This window comes from Gracilinanus agilis, chromosome 3 (assembly GCF_016433145.1).
Source record: "Gracilinanus agilis isolate LMUSP501 chromosome 3, AgileGrace, whole genome shotgun sequence".
NCBI classification, from domain to species: Eukaryota; Metazoa; Chordata; class Mammalia; order Didelphimorphia; family Didelphidae; genus Gracilinanus; species Gracilinanus agilis.
Window position 1 is genome coordinate 445,316,873 of NC_058132.1, and position 17,195 is coordinate 445,334,067.

The window sequence follows — 17,195 nt, forward strand, 5'->3', positions numbered from 1 at the left end:
GATTTAGTGAGAGCTGTTTCACCCCTTTATAGCATGGAAATGCCTCGATTCCATGTACCTTCCATGCTGTGCCCTGTTGTGGGGTTCCTCCGTTCGTCTGGACTTGTTTTTATGTCCCCTTGAGGAGTTTTGTGTGTTTCGGTCAGGAGAGGTTAAGAGCTGCTTCTTACTCTGCTGCCATCTTAACCCAGAACCTCAAGACACACTTTTAAGTTAAATCAACATATCTTGTTGATTAACATTTTCTCTATCCATTTCTTAAGTCTAAACAATTAACAAAACAATACATCAAACTCTGATTTTGTAGCCTTTGCTGATTTCCATACTCTAAATGTTCACACTGAAAATTGACCAATTGATTGTTTTGAAGTGACTCCAGGATACCCCTCCCTCATAGTAGTATTCATTGTGTAGGGGTACTAGAGATATTAAAGCCACAAACTAAAAAAAATAATATAGTATAATTGAGTCAGTGTTGGACTTAAGAGTCCAGAAATCTTGAGTTTGAACGCTGCCTCAGCCACTTCACTGCTTTGTAGTTTTCCAAGTCCCTTTGATTTCCTAGGTTTGAGTTTTTGTATTTGTGAAATGAGAGGGTGAGACTTGATGACTGAATCTAAATCTATGATCATTTAATCCTCACAGACCAGCACCAATGAACACCAAGAATTGCCTCTGCCCTCTGTATCACATATACACATGCATACTATGATTATGATTAAGGGGAAAGAGACCTAAGGCAAATACTTTCACACTATTTCCATGCTTCTCAGCCTCTCCTTTGCTTTCCTGGCATGATATTGTTCTTCTCTTGCCAAGTGGTAGATAAATTCATCACTCACTATATGCACTGGCTCTTCTTCCATGCTCTTAGTACACAGCACCAAGTACATTCTAATCATTCATCTTTTTTTTTTAATGTAAGCAATATGCCTATTCTCTGCCAGTCCTTAAAATCCCTATGGAATTGTAATCAATCACTTTATTCCATATCAATCAGGCAATCAATAAATAATTAGTTAAGTGCATATTATGTGTCAAACAATATACTAAGCATTGAAGATATAAAAGAGACAAAATACATTCCCTGCCCTCAAGTAACATGCAGTCTAATGAGAGAGACAACATGTCAACACATTTATACAAGACAAGATAAATAGGAAAAAATCAACTGAAGGAAAGCTCTAGTGTTAAGAGGGATTAGGAAAAGCTTCTTGTAAATGATGGAATTTTAGTTGGAATGAAAGGAAGACCAGTTGCTGGAGAAGACAAGAGAGTTCATCTTAGGCACCGGAGACAGTCACATCCAGAGAAAATACCTGGTGCTAAGAAAAGTGTCTTATTCCTAGAATAGCTAGGAGGCCAATGTCATTCCATCAAAAAGTACGAGAATGAGGGGTGAAAACACTAGGAAGTAGGAGGAAGCTAAGTTATGGAGGAATTTGAAGGCAAAACAAGAAATTTTTTATTTGATCCTGAAGGCAATAAAAAGCCACTTAGGTTTATTGAGTAAGAGAGTGACACTAGTTGGATCTGTGCTTTAGGAAAATCACTTTGCTGGTTGACTGGAAGAGAGGTTAAAGTGGGGAGAGACTTGAGACAGGCAGACCCACCAGCAGGCTATTGTTGTAGGCTAGGTGTAAGGTGATGAGGGCTTGCACCAGAGTGGTGGCAATGACAGAGGACTCAAGAGGCCAGGTATTAGAAATGTTGTAGAAGAGAAATCAAAAGTCCTTGGCAACAACTTGGGTATAGGAAGGGGGAGAGGTGAGCTGAGTATGACCTAGCCCAAGGACGGGGAGGATGGTTTTGGAGAGATGGACAGGGGTTAGGGGGAAAGATAAAGGATTCCACATGCTGAGTTTAAGATATCTACTGGAAATCCAGTTTGAGATATGTAAAAGGCAGGTGGACAAGTGTGGATGGAGGTCAGCATTAGAGGCAGGATAGGTAGAGCTGAGAATCATCTACATGGAGATGGTGATTAAGTTCCTAGCTTTTGTAGTCGTTGTGATTGCTGTTCAAGAAACTGTTCTGCGCATCTGCATCCTTTTCCCAGCCCCATATTTACAGCATTTCAATTTTCTGACATTAATCTGGAAAGGCATTCAGTCAGTACAAGAAGCCAATGGGTTATATATCATCTGTCAGCCAAGGACTACACTAAATAATTCCAGAGATGCTTAACACTAGAGGGTTGGTTATTAGGTGATGATTTTTTCCTTGTTCTAACAACTCATGAAGACTGTCTAGTAAGGTATGGAGGAATAGCCATATACATGAAAGATGAGAATATCTACAAAGGTCAAAACACAGAGCCCAGAAGCATTGAGGCATAAATATACATATAACTTCTATCATTTATTTAGTCAACTTATATTTTTTTGTCCAAAAGTTAATTACAAGATCAAGTTTAAATGATCAATCATGACCTATTTGTTAATACTAAGTTTATTTTGGGTATACTCTTATCAATATGTCAGTATCCAATGGCTTTATAGGATTTTATCTTCTTTCTTCCTGCTCGTCTTAAAACTCAAGTGAGCTTGAAGAATTTGTTCTGGATTCTTTAAAAAATGAATTTAGTTTTTAGAACTATGGTATAGGCAATAATGATGGATGTGGTGTTCAAACAACAAATAAAGAAGAAGCATTTCTGACATCTCGATCTGTTTTCACCTTTTAGTCTAATACAAAAGGTGAAACACTAGGTTCTCTTTCTGCAAACTGTTTACCTAATAGTCATAAATACTGCTGATCTGGAACATTTTCAATTCAACATCACCACAGAAATGATAAGAGGAGAGCAGAAGTAAATTTCCATTTTATAAGGGACCATAGGGAAAAATATCTAGACCTTCTTTATCTGCTGGGTTCATTTAACTTTTTGAACACATTTTTAGATATTAAAATCTTGGATTTTTAGATTTGAGAATGATTATGGATAAAAAAAATGCTTTTTTCAATTTCATAGGTATGATTTTCTTCATATTTCATTAATTATAATATATAAGAATGTTGAAGATAAGATTACTTTAATAACCCTCAATTCCTATCCATTTGAGAGGAAAATATGTTGTCTAAAGGTCGAGCACTCAATTGTGCAAAGTGGTTTCTCTGGAGGAAACAATTATAAGACTGGTTCTAAGATATCACATTTTGGGAAAAATACATGATTACATGTGGAAATTGCTTTACAACCTAAGTCCTCTCTTTCTCCCTCCTCCTACCTTCATCATAAATTTGGCTTATGTTATTGGTTTTGGATATTGGGTTGGAGACTTTCTAGCATCAAGATTTTAAATTAAATTTTGACTCTATTTCTTAGAAAATTAGTTAGAGAAGTCATTGCTTTGGAATTTAGGTAGGTCTATATATTTTATACCATACATCTTTCCATTCCTCATCTCTGCATAAAATGATTGTGAATTTCTCATTATTTGGGCTTTGGGGAATGCTGTATAGAAAATCAACCAAAATCTATTTGAATTTAGGGATTAGGCTTAAGTTTACTTGTTTGTCTCCTGGGATGAATCTTCCTGAGTGACACTAGTATGTAGAAATGTTATTACTATAGTATATTAAATATAGTAGTTTAGGCAGAAGTTCATGTCTCCAAACTACTTCTCCTTCAGCAGGTGGTTAGCTGACCAGAACCAATTACCAACTATCCACATGTACTGTCTCTTGAAGGTACTTCTCTCGTATGTCATTGGAATTCTCCCAGAAGTAGCTCCCTACAATCTTCCATGTGAAGATACCATCTAATGCATTTTAGACTCTACTCTCACCACTTTCATTACATCAATATCAAAGTTGAGAAAATAAGTCACAATACCTGTAGGCTGCATAGCATAGTAAATAGAAAGCTGGTCTGAGAGTGAGGAAGACCTAGTTTCAAGTCTGACATTACTGCTAACTGTGGGCAAGTTACTAAAAATCTCATTGCTATATGCATCTCTTCAAGATTATAATTTTCAGAGAAAGTGTCAATATGCAATGATAGATACAAAATAGAAATTCGCTATATCAATGACATAAAAGGCTTAATTCCATCTCCATAGTGCCAATCACCTTCTTCTCCTTGATATTCTCTTCTCTTTAGGTTTTCATGATACTCATCCTTCCTTGTTCTCCTCCTTAAACTTGTTCTCCTCCTTAAAAAGAAACTTTTCAGTTTCTTTTGATACATCTTCATTAAGATAATGCCCATTAAGGGAAGGCGTATAAAGTTTCTCAGTACTAGGGACTTTTCTCTCCTTCCTTTATACTATTTCAACTTGCTTTAATAAAGGGAAATTCTCCCACATGGATGTTTCTACAGAGCTACTTCTAGGAAAATTTTGATGACATGCAAGAGAAATGTCTTTAGGAGACTGGAATGTATGTGGATATTTGATGACTGGTTTTGGTTAGCTAACCACATAGAGAAGGGGGTATAGATTAACTTTGGAGGCATGAATTTCTACTTGAATTGTTCTTTTATATTGAAAATTTAATATTTTTTAAAGATTGAATCTCCTCAGAAACATTTATTCCCCAAGGTGATCAAAGTAAAAAAATGGATTTATATACTCCAAACACCAGAGAAATCAAATAATCCCTTAACTCTAACAAGTTCACTCAATACTCCCTTCTTCACTGTCTATCATGTTCAAGTGGTAGTAATGAAAGGGGATGAGGAGACACTTGATGTAGGAAAACAAAGCAGGAGGCTATTGCAGTAGTGCAGGTGTGAGGGAATGAGGATCTGAATTAATGCAGTTAAATTGTAGAGGAGAAAAGGGACATATAAAAGAAATTTTATGAAGGAATATGAAGAAATTTTATGACAAGCAAAACTTGACAACTTATTGGGTATGGCTGGGCAAGATTAAAAATTGAACTTGATACCTAGGTTGAAAGTTTTGATAATAATAGGGAATTTAGGAAGAGGGAAGGGATTGGAGAGAGATAATGAGTTAAATTTTGGGGAATGTTGAGTTTGAGATATCTACATGTCATCTAGTTAAAGATGCCTACTAGATAATTGGAAATGTGAGACTGGAGGTCAAGAGAGAGATTAGGGCTACGCAGAGTTGATAACTAAAATTGTGGTACCTGATGAGATCAAATGAAATAGTATAACGGGAGGAGAGAAGGGACACTGGGATGGAGAATCAGGAGACACTTGCTGTTAGTGGGCATTATCTGGATAAAGATGTAGCAAAAAAACTAAAACCTGGTCAAATATATAGGAGAGGAACCAGGAGAGATCATCATTATAAATACCTAGAGAGAAGATAGTATCAAGGAGAAGATGATAATATCAAAGTTTGCTGAGAGGTAAAGAATGAGAGCTGAGAAAAGAACATTAGATTTGGCAATTAGATCATTGGTTGCTTTGGAGATAGCAGCTTTATTTGAATGATGAAGTTGGAAGTCAGATTAGAAAGAGTAAAGAAGAGATTGAGAGAAAATCAGAGGCTACTATTGAAGACGGAATTATTAAAGAGTTTCATCAGAAAGGAGAGAGAAATATTGGGCAATAGCTAGGGAGAATGGACAAATCACATGAGAATATTTTTTAAGGATAGGGGAAGACATGGGCAATAGGGAAGCAACCATCAGACAGTGAATAACTGAAGATTAGTGAGGGAGTGGGGAAAAGTAAGGGGGAAAACTGCTGGAAAATATAGGATACAGTGAAAATCACTTGTGCATATACCTACTTTAGCTTTGGTAAAGAGAGAGGTTACTTCTTTATATGAAACAAAAGTAAAAGAAGAGATAAGAGCAGAAGGCATCTGAGTGATGTGAGATAAACAGTGAGAAGAGTGAACTCCTGGTGAATGACTTCAATGTTTTTGGTGAACATGAGGTAAGATTGTTTAGAGGGTTAGTGGGGAGAATTCTGGAAGATAAAAAGATTTGGAAAAATCATTATGGTAACTAAGACAGTGAATCTATTAGAGGGAGGTAAAAGGATTATCTAACTATAGTGAGGGTCCCATGGAGAGTATGTAATATAAATTTGTAGTGGATCTAGTCAGCATTGTTTTCCCATTTTTCCAGTTTATTCAGTAGCAAGTGAGTAGAAGAAAAGACAAAGTATGGTGAGAGTAATCTGAGTCTGTGGTTTGACAGATCAAAATCTTCAAAAGAAAAAAGAAGCAAGGAACTTGAAAGAAGAGGGTGTTATAGAGTATAACTGTTCACCAAGAGATCAAGAAGGGTATGAGCAGAATATAGTAAGTTCAGGATAATGGACTGGGAAAGAACAAAGGTACTGGAAAAGTTGGAAGTTGTGGTGAGAGTGAAGAATGAGGTTTGAAGCTGTAAGGCAGAGGGTAGCAGATTATGATCCAATAAGGAAATTTCAGAGTTCATGGACATGGAAGTACAATGCCAGCATGTAGCTATGGTGAGGTGGAGGAGTAAGTTATAAGGAATCAGTAATTCGAATAATTGGGAGGTTAGAGTATTTGGGGAGGAAGTGAAAGACTGTATGCCAAACACAGAACTGATTTAGGAAAGACTGGAAGTCCTTTGATAGCAAATAACAGAGTCGTGATTGGGTGATAATTATATATTGTGTGAATCTCAAAGAAGAAAGATTACTGAATAATAATAGTAGAAGGAGAAATTGGAAATGGCAATGGGAAGCAAGTAGTATTTCAACTCCTCCACTATTAGCAATGGAAGGGCAATGAGCATGACTGAAACTGCCATCATTGCTGGAAAGGGCAGTCAGGGAAACCATGTCAACTGGTTCTTAATAAGTGCAATAAGACAGAGTGAGAATAGAAAAGTTTAAGATGAAATCCAATTTGTTACCTATGGAAGAGGCATGATGGAAGGGCTGAATAGCTTTAGCATAGGAGGTTGGAGGAATTTGGTTGAACAGTCAGTAGGGAACGGAGAACAAGGTTTAAACAAAGCAATTAGGAGTTCAGAATCACTGAAGTGTGTTGTGTATGATGAGATGAAAGTGATTTTTTAAAAACCAACCCAGGCTGGCTTTTAAAATTAGAAAATAAAATTGCTGATATGTTTGATGATATTCACTTTATTGCAGTAGTCAAGAGAAGAATCTACAATATCTCCAAAGTGTATCTATCACTTTACCTTAGTTACAGATCTGATATCAAGGGGAATGTCTTTTTTTTTAAATTTGTTTTTTTCTACTTTTATGTAGAAACAAATTTTGACAGTTGTTTTCTGACATTTTAGGATGAAAGTAACTTCTGAGGTCATCTACTCTAATTGCCCTACCCTTATTTTACAAATCAGTAACTGTGGTCCAGGAAAGTTTTCTTGGGCTTGAAGAGAGGGCAATTAACATATAGAAATGCATTTTTAGAAGTATCAAGTAAGTTGTAGCTCAACCCCAGGTGTCAGAGGTCAGGAGCTATTCATAGCCATAGTATTATAGCCAAAAAAGGTATGTGATTGTCTTTCTCTATACATATCCATGTACCATGCTCCCCCCCCCCATCCCAATATATATTAGATCAAAAAATGGAAAAGCACGAAAATGGCCAAGCAAGGTTAAATTCCATATAGGGAGTATAATTACCATTTACTTATTGAATCCTGTATAAGAAAAGGTAATATGTAGGCATATACAGTATGGTGTGAACCTCTATTCACAATAGCACAAGGAAAGAAAGAGTTTGATCAGAAAGAAAATGGGTGACATGAAGAAACTTCTTTTGAGAATGACGGGACTCTTAGTAATAGATGGAGAGTCATGTTGAGAAGAAGTAGTGATTTTGGCATAGAACATAGCTTGGGAGCTGCTACTGATCACTAAAGCCATGTAGCTCCATCAAGAAATTAGAGAAGATCATAGATGGGATCACCTTTGATATCTGAATCCATGATTCCAGGTGTAATATTGAGATTTCATTAAGTAATTCTGTAGATTGGTGGGGACTGTAGAGCACCCTATCAGAAAGTCTTCTTTAGTTGCTATATGTTCAGAGTCAAGTCTTTCCTATGATCCTTCCTCTGAACATTTCTCCCACTGATAAAAATCTGTCCTTTGTTTAATGCTTTTTGTTTGTTAAGTTTACGAGGAAGTTAGGGACCTTCAGCAGGGAAGCAAAATAAGCTAGAAAATTTTTATTTTCCCAGGAGAATCCTAGGGTATGGGTACAGCTTCAGATTTATTATTTTTAGATTTTCAAAACTGTACTTACACCTAAAGTATCAGAGGTTAGGAACTCTCCATAGTCATAGACTCATAGTTGAAAGAAACTTCAAAGATCATAGTACAAGCTCTTCATTTTACAGATGAGGAAATGGAAATCCAGTGATGAAAAGTGACGTGCTTAACATCATGCAGTTAAGTAACTGAGCCGGTATTTAAAACATAGGTTCTTTTGCTTTGTACCCACCTAAGTGCTTTTCCCCCTTTAACTCTGATGCTTTATTTAATGCTTTATAATGAGGAATACACATATGTATGTATACTTTATCTAGACAGATAAAATATATTGTTGTAAATAATAGATACTGACCTATGGAAGGACCATTATTTTTTAGGTCAGCTAGGGAGCCTAGGGTATGACATTGCTTAATCTGGAATCAGGAAGATCTGAGTTAAAACTTGTCCTCTGGCACTAGGTATGTGATTGTGGGCAAGTAATTTATCTAAGTTTGCCTCATTTTCCTCATTTATAAAAGGAGGGTAATAATAGCACCTTTCTCCCATGGTTGTTGTAAGGATGAATAAGATATTTGTAAAGTGCTCAGGACAGTATTTGGCACATCGTAGGTCCAGTTTAGCTTGGACAATCATTGCTGACCTGTGGTTTAATGTAAATGCATAATCTGACAGTTCAGTTTGAAGCTTGATGCTAACATAGGCAGAGTGGACAGAACCTGTCTTCACTGAAATGTCCAGCTTAGATAAAAATATTAATAAAAAGTATTGGTGACCTTTCTCTGGGAACATCTACTCACAGAATAGGTTAGAGTAAACTAGGTAAGAGGTATGAGGCTCCTACACAATGTGCGTGGCTCAACACATACACCTGCATTATGTATTCCTCTCACTATTTAATGAAATGATTTTCCATTCTCTTTCCATAAATCTACCCATTCCTTTTTAGGGCCACTCTAATTATTAAAACATTGTTCTGTATAATGGGCTAATATCCCTGTGACACATACTCATTGTCTTGACCCTGGAGGTATTCAGAGATATCTTTTAAAATTTTTATCTGATTTTTATTGTTACCTTTTGTTTTACCTGCTTTTCATTTCCAAACATATCTCTTCTCCATCACCTAGGCAGAGATAAAAAGGGAAAGAAAGAGGAGAGGAAAGCACTTCATTAAGTTAATTAACATATGAGGAGTGTTTGGCAATATATGCAATATTTCACAGTCATAGTCCCCCATCTTTTTATTGAATGGAGGGAGTAGACAGGACAACTTTCTGGATGGCAGGGTAAAGTAATAGAAAGGACAGTGGCTCTGGAGTTAGAGGACCTGAGTTCAAGTTGTGTCTCTGACACTCAATATCTATGTGACATTGGATACATCATTTAACATCTCTGCTTTTGGTTTCCTCAACTGTATTTCTAATACAATTTAATTCTAATTTAATTCTAATGTATTTCTAATACAATGTAATTCTAATACAATTGTATTTCTAATACAATAAGGAATTGTATTAGACAGATTATGTTTATTTAAGTTTATAACTCTTTTTCTTGAAGGCAGCCCTTAAGATATTTTACATTCCTTTCTTTAACATCCAAATTTCTTAATTTTCCACAGATACTCTGAAAATAAGTTTTCATTTTTTTCTAGAAATTTTATGTTGAGAATATTTGTCTTCCACCACAATTCACTAAAACACTTTCAAATTGGCAGTTAATTCTGACTACTAACAAAATTCAGTGATGATTTAGCATGTTTGAGCATCAACAAGGTACAAGGCATTGAACTAAAGTTGGAATTAGATGTATTGATTTCTCAGTGATGTCAAACTGTAGCAGGGGTAAGGGATTGTGATTAATATACCCTGTAAAATGTTTTACTGGTCAAAGCTCCAAATTCACTTTACAAAAAGAGTCCAATAAGCACAGACAAAGCAGTTTGCTTGCTAATCCTAAGATCAAATTGTTGGCTCAGTGTCACAATGGATGTATTACAGTTATAATTGTTGCCTCATGCTCCATATTGTCTCTTAGGAAATCAATTATTAGAGTTGAGAAATGACAAATTGCACCTATTTGTAATAAAATGATTCATGTTTATGTATGACATAGATAGAGGAGTATCTGCGAGTGAAAAATTCAGACTAACCACATGCAAAAAATTTCCACAGTGCTTTAATTCAAAGCAAAATTAAGTTGGGGAGATGAGGATGGAGATTCATTGTTGACAGTAGTACACTACTTTTTAGACTGACAAAGTAATTTTCTCCTTTGTTTTGAGTACTTTGTCTTATTTCCTGCCAATTACATTTTCTCTCCTTCTATGTGCAGCAGATAACTTATTTCTATCATCTTGCTGGATAGCCTTCTGGAAGATGATTGAATTACCTCATTCTTTGGCAGGAACAAACTATTTTATGTCTTTTGTGACACTGATATTGTGGTCCTTTCTCTGCTTTTGTCCTTGAATTATTACCGTTTCCCGTTGCTTTTCACTACATAGTTTTTCTTACAAGGAGCAGAAGAATGGTTTTGCCAGATCTTAAAGCACAGTAAAAAGCTATTCTACTTTTCATTGGGGTGTGGGAAATACTGAAGACTTAATGTTTTTGAAATGCTTGAGATATTTGGAGGAAAGATGAGGAATGAAGGAAAAGCATGATCTTTCTTTTCAGTCGACTGACCTTATATAGAAATTTAAATCTGTGTAGTTAATCTAAGTGAGGAAAAGCTGGTCCATGAATGAATGGAAGAGAGGATAATTACAATTGTGCGTAAATAACAAACAAGTACCTTTTCCCCTCTATCTAAAGAGCTAAAAGTCCTTTATGTGTAATACCTCATTAATTTTAATAGTGAGAGGCAGCATAACCATATAGTCAAGAAGGCCAGGATTTAAGTTCAACCTCTGGTATATACTCTCTGTGTAACCAAAGGCAAATCACTTAACCTCTCAAAGTCCCAAAAGACAGCTCTCTAAGACCAAAGCTACAGTTGGGTAAATAGAGTTTCTAGCCTGGGAGTTTCACATACTGATGAAATCAGAGGTTCAAATGAAAAGGAAATCTATTCAATAAAGCAACAATGAAAATCTTAATAATACTTTTCTATAGTGGAAAGAACCTAGGACTGGGAGATAGGGATCCTGAAATCTAATTTTGGTTCTACTAATTGGTCACTTTGTGACCATGAGCAAGTGATAATCTCTGGATCTCAGTTTGAGTATCTGTAAAATAGGTAAATCAGAATAAATTATATCTAAGTTTCCTTCCAGATCTAACTACTCTATTATAGCCTTGATCCAAGGTGACATTGAAATGGGCCTTGGAGGAAGAAAATAATTTTGATAGAATGAAAAGTGGGAACCACTTATTCCAGAAATGAAAGACAACATGTGTAAAGGCAAAGGCATGGAAAAGGGTTGGAGATGGAGTGATGGTAGGTTATAGCCAGATTATTAAGGACTTTGGATATCGAGTTATAAGCTAGTATTTTATTAGATAAGCAATGGGAAGTCACTATCAGTTTTTGAATAAAGAAATAATATGTGGAATTCCATGAATGATTATTTTGACTCCCGGATATCTTCTAAATAACAGTTGGAACCTCCCTCTCTATAACTATTGTGAAGAAAAAATGATATATTTCTAAAATGCTTTATATACTTTAAGGTGGTATATAAATGTTACCTGTTACTATTTCACATGTCTCCCTTTCATATTCTGTTTTTAAACATCGTGGCACTACATTTTGTTTACTGATTCTTTGCCATGTATAAACTATTGCCTATGCCTTAATCATACCTCCCTTTCATTTTAACTTTCTAGAACCTTCTTTATCTTTCAGCTCTTAACTCAAGTGATATCTCAGCTATGAAACCTTCCCAAATACCATAAACCAAAAGTTTTCTCAATCTCCTCAAATTTTCCTAAATCACTTGGTTTGAATATCTTCTTGTCTCCATCATAAATCTTGTGTCATATTTATATAAGTGTGAATGACTCCAAGCAGGAGGGAGTGGCCAGCAGTACCAAATGTTGCTGGGAGTTTGAATATGAGAACCGAATAAATGCTATTAGAACAGGAGAAAAAAGAAACCTCTTGTTATTTGGAAATAGCTGGTCAGGAGAATGATGGGACAGATGCCAGACTACGTAAAGTTGAGAGATTGAAGGGATGGTAAGAAAGTAGAGATAGCAAGTATAGATGAATCTTTATAGAAGTTTACAATGAAGGAATAGTAAACTTTAGGATAATAATAGTTTGAATGAATAGGATAGTCAATGGATGATTATGCTTTTTTTTTAAACTTGGGAGACAAGTATTTTGTAGTTAGGGCTAAAATAGCAGAAATTGGCAAGCAGGAGAAATTAATGTAGTGAGGGAGAGAGAGGGTATTTGTGTTGAACTAGATAATTCAGATGAAAACTGTGGCTATAAGCATGAAATTCAGGGAAGAAGAGATTTGCAAAGATAAAGACTTACTTGCTTACAAAGACATATATGACATACTGAAAGAGCTCACTACAAATGCTCAAGGATACTACAGGGCTAAAGGCTCATGCTATAATCTTCAAATAATTCACTTTGTGAAAAGATTGAAACGGCTTCCTATGACTTAGTCTGAACATATAATGAACATAGTAATACATTCTACTTCTAATTGCTTAACCACACCAGCATCATGTCATATTAACATTCTATCATAATGAATTCCATATGGGAATTTTGGATCTCATTAGCCATATGACTTACTTCATCAAGACAGTCTCTATAAGAATGACAAACTCTCTTATTCTCCAGGTGCTAACATATGCCACTTACATCTTTTGGAACCATTCTGTAATGGAGGCAGTCACTTTCACTTTTCTCCAATTGCCTAGGAAGGGTTAGAGGTCAATCTGGTTCTTACTCCCCACTAACATTTGGGAAAACATTGCCTCACCACCATTGTTCAGTGAAGTTTTTCTTTTAAAGTCAATGACTCCTCTCTCTCTTTGTCTCTCTTTCTCTCTCTCTCTCTCTCTCTCTCTCTCTCTCTCTCTCTCTCTCTCAGAACCATCCTATATAATGGTTTTTCTTTTTTACATGAAAAAGGAAAATGAGGAAGAGAAAAAGGAAAACTTTTATATATAAAAATATATAAAAAATTAATATATAAAATATCTCTCTCTCTCTCTGTCTCTCTTCTTCCCCATATCTCTTCCTCCCCTCCTATCTCTGTAAAAGAAATAAGGAAGGAATGATTTCTTCTCATATGTCTTTTCTGGAGTCATGTTTGTTGCAATTTTGCAACATTAATTTTGATTATTTTATTTTTGATTTTCCCCCCATTCACATTAATGTAGACATTGTGCATAGTTTTCTGGGATCTAATCACTTCCTTTTGTCAACTTATTTAATTCTTTCCATTCTGTTCTGTATTCATCATATTCATTGTTTTTATAGCATAGTAATATTCCATCATATTCATGTACCATGATTCATTTAATCATTTCCCATTTGATGGGCATCTCATTTGTTTCCAGTTCTTTGCTTCCACCAAAAGGTGCAGCTATATTTATTTTGATACATATGGTAACTTTCTTTTTATCAGTGACCTTCTAGGGGATAAATGACTAGTAGAAGAATATCTGGGTCAAGGAATATGGATCACATTATTTCTGTAATTCCATACTGTTACCAAATAATTGTACTGATTAATTGCTCCACCAATAATGCAGAAATATGCTTACCTTGAGACACCTAGATGGTTCAGTCGATAGAGTGCTGGACTTGGAGATCTGATTTGGGTAAATCATTCAACTTTGCTTCACTTTCTTCAACTGTAAAATAAGTATTATTATTGCACCTACCTCACAGAATTGTTGTGAGGATTACATGAGATAACATTTATAAAACACTCACAGTACCTAGCACATAGTAAGCATATAAGAAAAGCCTGGTCCCTCTCTCCACATGTTAAAAGTTCAGTACTTTATTGTGACAGACTGTCATTAAAACAACATAGAATGTTGGACCCAAACTAAAAAGATTCAATTTAACAGGAATAAATATAATTTTGATGCATTAATCTTATACTTGTTTTAAAAAAATCACATTAAGTTTAAGTTGTGGGAAACATAGTTAGATTTCACTGTATTTGAAAATCACCACTAAGAATTATGGTGGATAGCAAATTCAATAGAAGTGTGATTTGGCAACTAATAAAAAAGTCATGAATTCCCCGAGGTTCATTTTTTTCATCCATAAAATGGAGATCTCGTGATCCTAGAAGCAATGATTATTCTATCTTTTGCCATCTTTTCCAACTTGATGGGTGTGAGGTAAAAGCTCAGACTTACTTTAATTTGCACTTTCTCATTAGTAGTTTGGAAACTTCTTTTATCTGGTTGTTGATAGTTTGCAGTTCTTTGAAAGCTGTTTATACCCTTTGACCTTTTTTTTTCCTAGGGAGAACGTCTTCTTCAAGAAAATCCAAATTGTTCTATGTTGTGAGTGCCTAATAACATCACAAGAGATGGAATTGATTATGTTTTAACAACAAAAATAAGCAAATGGTTACAGATATACTAGCTGTTTCTGAATCAGCCCTTTGTATTTTGTCAAAATCATTGATCTGTTAGCATATAGCTCAAAATCAATACCAAATTAGAAGTAAGGATGAAGATGAAATGACACTGTGTTCAATTATAATAGCTTCACTTTGACTCTTATACACAAGCTATCAGTGCTCAAATATGGAAAATAAAAATAAGACATTAAATTATATAATTGCCATTTCCTTGCACTATTTCTAGCACTGAAAAACAGTTGTTACTAGGAGAAAAATGTTGTATGGAAGATCATTTAGTATTAGTCACATATAGGTTATATGGACCTAGCAGAAAGGGCTGGAGCATTCCAAGATGGAATGAAGGAGCAGGAAGTTGCTTGTGCTCTGGGAGAGACTCCATTAGTGGTTGGCACAAACTGTTGCTAGCCCTGGGAGATCTCAGAGTTAAGGACACCCTGCATCCTGATTCCCTGGGATCCTGAGTGGTGGTGGCTTTCAGCAAGTAGACAAGACCTGCAGAGCTGCATCAAGTGGAGGAGGAGTTTGGGATCTGGTGGTCCAAGGTATCCAAGTAGAGAGAGTGTACTTGAGATGCTGTCTCTAGTCAGGAGGGATTTAGAACACTTTTTCATGTGCTTATTGATCATTTTGATTTCATCATGTGAAAACTGCCCATGTCCTTTAACCATTTGTTGATTGTGGATTGACTTCATTTTTTATAAATTTGTCTTAATTCCTTATATATTTGAGAAATTAAAACTTTGTCAGAGAATTTTGTTATAAAAATATATTCCCAGGGTATTGTTTTCCTTCATATTTTTGTTGCATTGGATTTGTTTGTATAAAACATTTTAATTTGATATATCATTTTACATTTTGCAATGTAAATTTTCTCTTGCTTGGTCTTAAATTCCTTCCTTTCCCACAGATGTGACAGGTATACTATTCTATCTTCATCTAATTTATTTGTGATTTCCCTCTTTATATTTAAGTCATTTACCCATTTTGAATTTATCTTGGTATAGCATGTAAAAAAACTGGCAAAAACTCTTATTTGGAGATCAGGAGAACATATAAATCTGTTGAAAGAAAACAAAACAATATAACATAAATAAATAACATCCACTGAGATAAAATAATATCAGAGATATCTGGGAAACAAACATTATTGAATATTGGTCATAGCACTTTCAGCAAAATGAGACAAATATTGAGTTGAGATGATTATCTGGAAACTAAGGGCTACAATTTTTCTAGCATGGGTGAAGATAGGCTTTATACTTAAGTTTATCTAGTTTGCCTGAATATTTTCGTGCCTATTTAATTCCAGATTTGTTTTCAATTTGCTGATTCTAAAATGAGGAATTCTGGTATTTGGGACAAATTCAGGGGCAGTGAAGAAACTTGAAGCTAGAGAGACTTGCATATATTGCCAACACTACTTATCCTGTGTATTCTATGAGTTTCTGGTCTATAGGGCCAGCTAAACATTAAGGACACTTTATTCTGGTTGGATGGAGTCAGATCTGTACAATGGTGGAAAAATTACAGGTTGAGGCTAAGCAAGGGTGTCTGTGATGATGTAATTCTCCATTTTCCATTAGCAGCTTTGGCTTTGACTCCAAGGAACACCATAACCACTCCAGGAAAAGCTGATCACTTAAAATCTCATTAGTATGTAGATTGATTCAGTTTTGATACTCAAATTTTTCAGTCCCTCAGTTTTTTCTCCCCCTCTGATTTAAGGGTTAGAGAGTAGAGCAATAAACTCCTCCCACAGCCTTCCTTTACAGCAGGCTCAGAACTTTGCAGGTCACTATCCTTTTTCCATCAGAGATTTTACTTGGTTTCTGTTCCACAGAACATCATGCTTCAGTTCAAGGTACTCCTTGGTAACTCCTTCCGCCATTTTTTTTGTATGTGTGTGTGTGTGTGTGTGTGTTTCCCCTCCTGATTGTGAGCTCCTTGAAGGCAAGGTCTATCTTTTGCTTCTTTTTAATTCTACAGTACTTAGTTCAATGCTTGGCACATAGTAGTTTTTTAATAAATGTTTATTGAATTCAATTTAATTAAATTTTGGGTAGCTTGGTAATGGAGGAGAAATCAATGAATATAGGACCATCGTGGGGAGGAAGCATGTCCCTTTCTTTTCACTCCCAACAATGATGATCCCCTGAGGCAAATGATTTTTTGACTCAGTTTTTTGGTCTGGATATAGACAAAACCTCAGACCCATTTCAGAGAAGATGAGGCAATCTCTATTGGTTTCTTCTTTATTACTCTTGGGAATAATTATGATTTATTATGACATACTGAGAAGAGTTCTGATAAGTATTTAGGAATATAAATTATTTTTCCATTAAGCTGTCCTTCTTAGTTAGATTGTAAGCTTTTAAATGATAAAGAGCTGTTCTTCAGCTCTATGTGCCTAATAGCATCTATTATAACATATTACTTTGTACACATAAAGAATTTGTTGATTTGAAT